Consider the following 9,526-nt stretch of genomic DNA (forward strand, 5'->3'; position numbering starts at 1 on the left):
GCGTGACTTCTTGTCACTCCAACAGAATTGATCTGCCTTAGCAGAGCACTCCACTTAAAAGCTGTTTTAATGATAATTAAAGTCAGAACAAAGCAAAAGCTATTAAATATTTCTCTCCACGAGGTTTCAGAATCGTCTGTCTTAAAAGATCTTGGTGCAGTGGGATATGGAAATATTACCACATAATCACACGGGGATCCAGATGTAATTAGGTTCTAAGGAAGTCGATAAGCCCCTTGGATACACACTGTGCGAATCAGCCCAGAGTATCAAGATAGCTCCTTTATAACTCCTTATCGTGGCATTTAATCTCATTAATGCGAGGCCATGTTCTTTATACCGAAAGACTCACTCAATATCTTGCTATCCCACTTCAATTGGCATCAGATGAACATTTTTCTAATAGCACTACCGTTTCATTAAATGGCTGATAAAGGTATGATCACTGTCACTTTTGTCAAATGTTCATGATCTCACTGTGTGAATCGTTATCTCTCCACTAGGCCATTATTGGTGAAATATAGTTAATATTGACGGTACATAACAAAAATTTTAACGAGCATCCTTCTGACTGTATGCATCAAAACAAGTAGTCAATTCAATGCACAATTTTAAAGATTTAAAGTAACACTTTAACAACGAATATGGAATAAAAACCTTCCTCTTCACTCCAATTTAACTGTATTCGAGAACAACAGATTGATTTCTATGGAAATAAGATGTGGTAGAAGTTAATGCAAGGGAGGGTGCTGGTGCATTTATGTTATGACCAATGGATGTACGAAATTTGCATAAATTGCTTTTGTGTAATTACGTGAAATTTCAGGATTAATTCAGAATATTTGGGTAAAATTATTTTTAAAAATTGGGATGATTATATGAAATTTAGCACAAATTATGCAAAATTACACAAAGGCAAATCTGGCATTTAACGGTAGACTTTAATGCGAAATGCGTTTAGGACTGTTTTTGCTCTAAAGTGCAGCGAACAATAGCTGCTCATGCTCCGGTGATACCCCTTGTTCTTGTGCTTTAATTTTGCCATAAATGTGGTGTAATTACACAACATAATGTCATTTTAGGAATTTCCCATAGCGAGCTAAGGCGAAATTCCTGAAATTACATGAAATGCATCGGTGTAACTTAAATTTTGCCCAGCCCAATATGAGCCCCCATGGATCATTTGATTTACCTCAGTGGTAGACATTAAGTGGCTCCAAACATCACTTGCATAAGGATCTTACTCGGAGTCACACAAATGTAGTGGCCACCAGACCATCAGTGGAACATTGGCATCACCAAGCATCCTTGTTTCTCGCGGTCGACATAGACACGAAATCATGGTCTGTCTCAATGGAGGGAGTGTAGAGGATATCTAGGTACAATACAAATACCATTATTACGGTTGTACTAATGATGTCGATGTCAAGCCACAGTTGTGTGATAATTAGGGCTGGGCGGAATTTGCGTAATGCCACTATGCGGAATTTTGAAAAAAATTGTGGAAAATGAGCGCACGTCCTGAGTAGGGCTGGGCAGACTTTGCCTAGCGCAACTACGCACAATTTTGAAAGAAATTGTGGAAAACAAGCGCACAACCTGATGGAACGTGTGCCCGAGACTGGGGTCCCTCATGCTTGGGCAGGCTCCCCGATCTCCCCGGCCTGGCTGCTTTGAGAAGCAGGGACCGGCCCGGGCCTCCTGAGTTTCGGTCAGGGCCTAGGAGCCCACGTCCTGCGGCCTGCCAAGTGTCCATCTGCCCGGGACAAGGGTCCCTGGTGCAGAGCCCCTGAGACGCTATGGCTCGGTGTGGGCAGCTGGGAGTCCTTTCGATCCCGGCCATTTGGTCGCACCTTTCCCTTGGCCATATGGTCGAACGCAATGCTTTCCAATTGGGCGACCAGATGGCCGGGCTGCCCTGGAAGTCCCGATGGGGGCTCATCCGCATCCCCGATCCCAGGCAGGGCTCCAGGAGGTCGGGTGCGTCTGGGCCTAGGGTACCCTCCGTCACGCGGTGCGCACGGTTTGCCAGAAAGGGGACTAGCCTTCCTCCGGATTACTAGGGGCAGGGTATGCCGAGACGCCCCTCCTGGGGATGGCGGTTCTCAGGCGGGGACCAGATGGGCTAAGCCCTGATGACACTTCCTCGGGGCGTCCGGTGCTCGGGATGGCATCCATGGGTCCCCAGGGCGTCTGGGCCCCGGGAGCTCCTGCGGGCCTCCAATACCAGAGGCCCAGCGTGGGGTCTACGAGCCCCCCCGAGCCCTGCAGCCCTGAAGCCCTGCAGCCCTGCAGCCCTGGAGCCCTGCAGCCCCGGAGCCCTGGAGCCCTGGAGCTCCAGAGCCCTGGAGCCCTGGAGCCCCGGAGCCCTGCAGACCCGGAGCCCTGCAGCCCCGAGCCCTGCAGCCCCGGAGCCCTGCAGCCCTGCAGCCCTGGAGCCATGCAGGCCCGGAGCCCTACAGCCCCCGAGCCGTGCAGCCCCCGAGCCCTGCAGGCCCGTGCCCTGCAGCCCCCAAGTCCTGCGTGGGCAGGCGGGACCCCTAGCGCGAAGGCTCAGGGTTGGACAGATGGGAGTCCTTTCGGTCCCGGCCATCTGGTCGCACCTCTCCCTGAGCCCCCCAGGAAGTAGAGCCCCCCGAGCCCTGCGTGGGTGGGCAGGCAGGAGCCCTAACGCTATGGCTTGGCTCGGGGTGGGCAGACGGGAGTCCTTTCAGGTGCCGGCCATCTGGTCGAACATTTCCCCTCGGCTATCTGGTCGCGCGCAATGCTTTCCAATGAGGTGACCAGATGGCCGGGTCAGCCTGGAAGTCCAGATGAGGGTCCATTTGCCTCCCGGATCCCAGCCAGGGCTCCAGGATGCCGGGCGCGTCCGCGCCTAGGGTCCCCTCTGTCACTCGGAGCGCGCGGGTTACAAGAAAGGTGGGTAGCCTTCCTCTGGATTAGTAGGGGCAGAGTATGCCGGAACACCCCTCCGGGGCTGGTGTTTCTTTGCCGGGGACCAGATGGGTTATGCCCGGGCAACATCCTCCAAGGCATCTGGGGCTCCCTCCTCTGGCCCGCGGCGTGGCAAAGTGCCCTGGACGGGCTCCACGGGTCCCGGGCAGTCCTCCCCCGGGCGCCCGGGCCTGAGAGCTCTGGTGGTCCTCCAAGTGCCTGAGGACCAGCCGGGGTCCCCGAGCACCCTGGGAATTAGAGCCCCCTGAGCCTTGCGTGGGTGGGCAGGCAGGAGCCCTACCGCTATGGCTCGGCTCGGGGTGGGCAGACGGGAGTCCTTTCAGGTGCCGGCCATCTGGTCGCACCTTTCCCCTTGGCCATCTGGTCGTGCACAATGCTTTCCAATGAGGCGACCAGATGGCCGGGTTGGCTTGGAAGTCCCAATGAGGATCCATTTGCCTCCCGGATCCCAGGCAGGGCTCCAGGAGGCTGGGTGCGTCCACGCCTAGGGTCCCCTCCGTCACTCGGAGCGCACGGGTTACAAGAAAGGTGGGTAGCCTTCCTCCGGATTAGTAGGGGCAGGGTATGCCGGAACACCCCTCCGGGGCTGGTGGTTCTTTGCCGGGCAACATCCTCCCAGGCATCCGGGGCTCCCTCCTCTGGCCCGCGGTGTGGCAAAGTGCCCAGGACGGGCTCCACGGGTCCCAGGCAGTCCTTCCTCGGACGCCCAGGCCTGAGAGCTCCGGTGGTCCTCCAAGTGACTGAGGCCCAGCTGGGGTCCCCGAGCCCCCCGGGAAGCAGAGCCCCCGAGCCCTGCGTGAGTGGGCAGGAGGGAGCCCTACCGCTATGGCTCGGCTCGGGGTGGGCAGATGGGAGTCCTTTCAGGTGCCGGCCATCTGGTCGCACCTTTCCCCTCGGCCACCTGGTCGCGCGCAATGCTGTCCAATGAGGCGACCAGATGGCCGGGTCGGCCTGGAAGTCCTGATGAGGATCCATTTGCCTCCCGGATCCCAGCCAGGGCTCCAGGAGGCCGGGCACGTCCGCGCCTAGGGTCCCCTCTGTCATTTGGAGCGTGCGGGTTACAAGAAAGGGGGGTAGCCTTCCTCCGGATTAGTAGGGGCAGGGTATGCCGGAACACCCCTCCGGGGCTGGTGGTTCTTTGCCGGTGACCAGATGGGCTATGCCCGGGCAACATCCTCGCAGGCGTCCGGGGCTCCCTCCTCCGGCCCGCGGTGTGACAAAGTGCCCGGGACGGGCTCCACGGGTCCCGGGCAGTCCTCCCCCGGGCTCCTGGGCCCGAGAGCTCCGGTGGTCCTCCAAGTGCCTGAGGCCCAGCTGGGGTTCCCGAGCCCCCCGGGAAGCAGAGCCCCCTCGAGCCCTGTGTGGGTGGGCAGACAGGAGCCCTACCGCTATGGCTCGGCTCGAGGTGGGCAGATGGGAGTCCTTTCAGGTGCCGGCCATCTGGTCGCACCTTTCCCCTCGTCCATCTGGTCGTGCGCAATGCTTTCCAATGAGGCGACCAGATGGCCGGGTCAGCCTGGAAGTCCCGATGAGGGTCCATTTGCCTCCCGGATGCCAGCCAGGGCTCCAGGAGGCCGGGAGCATTTGCCCCTAGGGTCCCCTCCGTCAATCGGAGCGCGCGTGTTACCAGAAAGGAGGGTAGCCTTCCTCCGGATTACTAGGGACAGGGTACTCTGGGACCCCTCTCGGCCTAGCAGTCCTCAGCCGGCAGCTGGACAGGCCAGGATGCCGCCCCAGCACTGGGTCTGTCCCGGGGCCTGCCACGTGGCAGGCTGCCCCGGATGAGACCCGGCAGGCCTCCCCCTGCTGGGCTGGGTCCAGGGGCCCCTGGGAGGGTGGCCTCCCCTCCCCAGGCTCCGTCCTGGGTCCTGCCGCATGGCAGGTGTGCCCGAACGAGTTCCCACGGGCTCCGTCCTGGGTCCTGCCGCGTGGCAGGGTGCCCAGGATGGGGTCCGGAGGGCCTGGGGAGGCTTCCCCTGCGCCTACGGGCCTTGGAGCCCCGGCTGAGTCCAGGGGCCAGGCCGGGCCCCGGGTCAGGGGCTCCGGCCCCGGACCCCGTCCCCTGGCCTGCGGCAAAGCCAAAGGCCCGGGACGGGGTGCCGTTGTGCCCGGGGATCCTCCGCTTGCTCGTTTGGGTTCAGGAGCTCCGGCCTCCCCACCCCGGGCTCCGTCCTGGGTACTGTCGCATGTCAGGGTGCCCGGGACGGGGTCCGGAGGGCCCAGGGAGGCTTCCCCTGTGCCTCCGGGCCTGGGAGCCCCGGCTGGGTCCAGGGGCCCGTCTGGGCCCCGGGTCGGAGGCTCCGGCTCTGTGCCCCGTCCCCCGGCCTGCAGTGCTGCCAAAGGCCCAGGACGGGGTTCTGTTGTGCCCGGGGAGCCTCCCCTCGCTTGGCTGGGTTCAGGAGCGCCGGCCGGGCCCCTGGGGGCCCCGGGGAGGGCGGCCTCCCCACCCCGGGCTCCGTCCTGGGTCCTGCCGCGTGGCAGGGTGCCCGGGACGGGGTCCGGAGGGCCCGGGGAGGCTTCCCCTGAGCCTCCTGGCCTGGGAGCCCCAGCTGGGTCCAGGGGCCCGGCCGGGCCCCGGGTTGGAGGCTCCGGCCCTGTGCCCTGTCCCCCAGCCTGCGGTGCTGCCAAAGGCCCGGTACGGGGTTCCGTTGTGCCCGGGGAACCTCCGCTTGCTCGTTTGGGTTGAGGAGCTCCGGCCTCCCCACCCCGGGCTCCGTCCTGGATCCTGCCGCATGGCAGGGTGCCCGGGACGGGGTCCGGAGTGCCCGGGAAAGCTTCCCCTGCGCCTCCGGGCCTGGGAGCCCCGGCCCTGGCCCCATCCCTCAGCCTGCGGCACTGCCAAAGGCCCGGGATGGGGTTCCGTTGTGGCCGGGGAGCCTCCCCTTGCTCGTCAGGGTTCAGAAGCTCCGGCCGGGCCCCTAGGGGCCCCAGGGAGGGCGGCCTCCCCACCCTGGGCTCTGTCCTGGGTCCTGCCGCGTGGCAGAGTGCCTGGGCGGGGTCCGGAGGGCCCGGGGAGGCTTCCCCAGCGCCTCCGGGCCTGGGAGCCCCGGCTGGGTCCAGGGGCCCCGCCGGGCTCCAGGTCGAGGGCTCCGTCCCCGGGCCCCGTCCTGCGGCAATGCCAACGGCCCGGTACGGGGTTCCGTTGTGGCCGGGGAGCCTGCCCTTACTCGGCTGGGTTCAGGAGCTCCGGCCGGGCTCCTGGGGGCCCCGGGGAGGGCGGCCTCCCCACCCCGGGCTCCGTCCTGGGTCCTGCGGCATGGCAGGGTGCCCAGTACGGGGTCCGGAGGGCCCGGCGAGGCTTCCCCTGCGCCTCCGGGCCTGGAAGCCCTGCCTGGGTCCAGGGGCCCCTCCGGGCCCCTGGTCGGGGGCTCTGGCCCCGGGCCCCGTCCCCCAGCCTGCGGCACTGCCAAAGGCCCGGGACGGGGTTCCGTTGTTGCCGGGGAGCCTCCCCTTGCTCGGCTGGGTTCAGGAGCTCTGGCCGGGCCCCATGGGGCCCCGGGGAGGGCGGCCTCCCCACCCCGGACTCTGTCCTGGGTCCTGCTGCGTGGCAAGGTGCCCGGGGCGGGGTCCGGAGGGCCCGGGGAGGCTTCCCCAGCACCTCCAGGCCTAGGAGCCCTGGCTTGGTCCAGGGGCCCGTCCCCCGGCCTGCTGCTCTGCCAAGGGCCCAGGACTGGAGTCTGTCAGTCCTGTGTAGGCCTCCCCTGCTTGTCAACGGGTCCGTGGACCCCGGGTCGGAGTGCCCGTCGGGTCCCCCACGCAGCCTCCATGGCCGGGGCCTAGCTGGGGTCCTGGGCCTCCGGTCCCCCATGCCCCGGCGCCCGCTCACTCTTCCGTTGGGGCACAGAGCAACCAGATGGCTTCCCTTTCGAGCCCGGCCATCTGGTCGCTCCTTTCCCCTCGGCCATCTGGTTGCCTGTCCCCTCGGCCATCTGGTCGTTCATGTCCCTTCGGCCATCTATGGGGTGACCACGTGGCCGGGCTTGCCTGGAAGTCCCGAAGAGGGTCCATCTGCCTCTTCGATACCAGCGAGGGCTCCCGGAGGTCGGGTACATTCGGGCCTTGAGTCCCCTCTGTCACCTCGTGTGCCCGGATTACAAGAAAGGGGGGTAATTTTCTTCTGGATTACTAGGGAGAGGGTCAGTCAGACCTCCGTGAGGTCCGGCGATTCTGAAACAGGGGAAGGCAGACCCGGGGCCCGCCCGCCGGGGCCCCCAGGGGCCCGGGTATGCTCCTGTCTCTCAGCCCCTTCCCGATGGTCCTTTCTCTCTGAGTTTGCTGGGTCAGACCTCCGTGAAGTCCGGCGATCCCGAGATGGGGGAAGGCAGCACCCGGGCCTGCCCGATGCAGAGCCCCCAGGGGCCCGGGTACGCATACCTGCTTCTCAGCCCCTTCCCGATGGTCCTTTTTCTCTGAGTTTGCTGGATCAGACCTGTGGAGGTCCGGCGACCCCGAGACGCGGGAAGGCAGACCCGGGGCCCGCCCGCCGGGGCCCCCAGGGGCCCGGGTATGCTCCTGCATCTCAGCCCCTTCCCGATGGTCCTTTCTCTCCGAGTTTGCTGGGTCAGACCTCCGTGAGGTCCGGCGATCCCGAGACGGGGGAAGGCAGCACCCGGGCCCGCTCAATGCGGGGGCCCCCAGGGGCCCGGGTACACATACCTGTCTCTCAGCCCCCTTCCCGATGGTCCTTTTTCTCTGAGTTTGCTGGGTCAGACCTGTGGAGGTCCGTCGATCCTGATAGGGGGAAGGCAGCACCCGGGCCCGCCCGATGCGGGGCCCCCAGGGGCCCGGGTACGCATACCTGCCTCTCAGCCCCCTTCCCGATGGTCCTTTTTCTCAGAGTTTGCTGGGTGAGACCTGTGGTGGTCCGGCGATTCCAAGACGGGGGGATGGCAGACCCGGGGCCCACCCGCCGGGGCCCCCAGGGGCCCAGGTACGCTCCTGCCTCTCAGCCTCTTCCCGATGGTCCTTTCTCTCCGAGTTTGCTGGGTCAAACCTCCGTGAGGTCCGGTGATCCTGAGACGGGGGAAGGCAGCACCCAGGCCCGCCCGATGCGGGGCCCCCAGGGGCCTGGGTACGCATACCTGCCTCTCAAGCCCCTTCCCGATGGTCCTTTCTCTCCGAGTTTGCTGGGTCAGACCTCCGTGAGGTCCGGCGATCCCGAGACGGGGGAAGGCAGCACCTGGGCCCGCCCAATGCGGGGGCCCCCAGGGGCCCGGGTATGCTCCTGTCTCTCAGCCCCTTCCCGATGGTCCTTTCTCTCTGAGTTTGCTGGGTCAGACCTCCGTGAAGTCCGGCGATCCCGAGATGGGGCAAGGCAGCACCCGGGCCTGCCCGATGCAGAGCCCCCAGGGGCCCGGGTACGCATACCTGCCTCTCAGCCCCTTCCCGATGGTCCTTTTTCTCTGAGTTTGCTGGGTCAGACCTGTGGAGGTCCGGCGACCCCGAGACGCGGGAAGGCAGACCCGGGGCCCGCCCGCCGGGGCCCCCAGGGGCCCGGGTATGCTCCTGCATCTCAGCCCCTTCCCGATGGTCCTTTCTCTCCGAGTTTGCTGGGTCAGACCTCCGTGAGGTCCGGCGATCCCGAGACGGGGGAAGGCAGCACCCGGGCCCGCCCAATGCGGGGGCCCCCAGGGGCCCGGGTACACATACCTGCCTCTCAGCCCCCTTCCCGATGGTCCTTTTTCTCTGAGTTTGCTGGGTCAGACCTGTGGAGGTCCGTCGATCCTGATAGGGGGAAGGCAGACCCAGGGCTCACCCGCCGAGGCCCCCAGGGGCCCGGGTACGGTCCTGCCTCTCAGCCCCTTCCCGATGGTCCTTTCTCTCCGAGTTTGCTGGGTCAGACCTCCGTGAGGTCTGGCGATCCCGAGATGGGGGAAGGCAGCACCCGGGCCCGCCCGATGCGGGGCCCCCAGGGGCCCGGGTACGCATACCTGCCTCTCAGCCCCCTTCCCGATGGTCCTTTTTCTCAGAGTTTGCTGGGTGAGACCTGTGGTGGTCCGGCGATTCCAAGACGGGGGGATGGCAGACCCGGGGCCCACCCGCCGGGGCCCCCAGGGGCCCAGGTACACTCCTGCCTCTCAGCCTCTTCCCGATGGTCCTTTCTCTCCGAGTTTGCTGGGTCAAACCTCCGTGAGGTCCGGTGATCCTGAGACGGGGGAAGGCAGCACCCAGGCCCGCCCGATGCGGGGCCCCCAGGGGCCTGGGTACGCATACCTGCCTCACAAGCCCCTTCCCGATGGTCCTTTTTCTCCGAGTTTGCTGGGTCAGAACTGTGGAGGTCCGGCGATTCCCAGAGGGGGGAAAGGCAGACCCGGGGCCCACACGCCGGGGCCCCCAGGGGCCCAGGTACGTTCTTGCCTCTCAGCCCCTTCCCGATGGTCCTTTCTCTCAGAGTTTGCTGGGTCAGACCTCCGTGAGGTCCGGCGATCCTGAGACGGGGGAAGGCAGCACCCAGGCCCGCCCAATGTGGGGCCCCCAGGGGCCCGGCTACGCATACCTGCCTCTCAGTCCCCTTCCTGATGGTCCTTTTTCTTCGAGTTTGCTGGGTCAGACCTGTGGAGGTCCGGCGATC

This window comes from Triturus cristatus, chromosome 7 (genome assembly GCF_964204655.1).
Source record: "Triturus cristatus chromosome 7, aTriCri1.1, whole genome shotgun sequence".
NCBI lineage: Eukaryota > Metazoa > Chordata > Amphibia > Caudata > Salamandridae > Triturus > Triturus cristatus.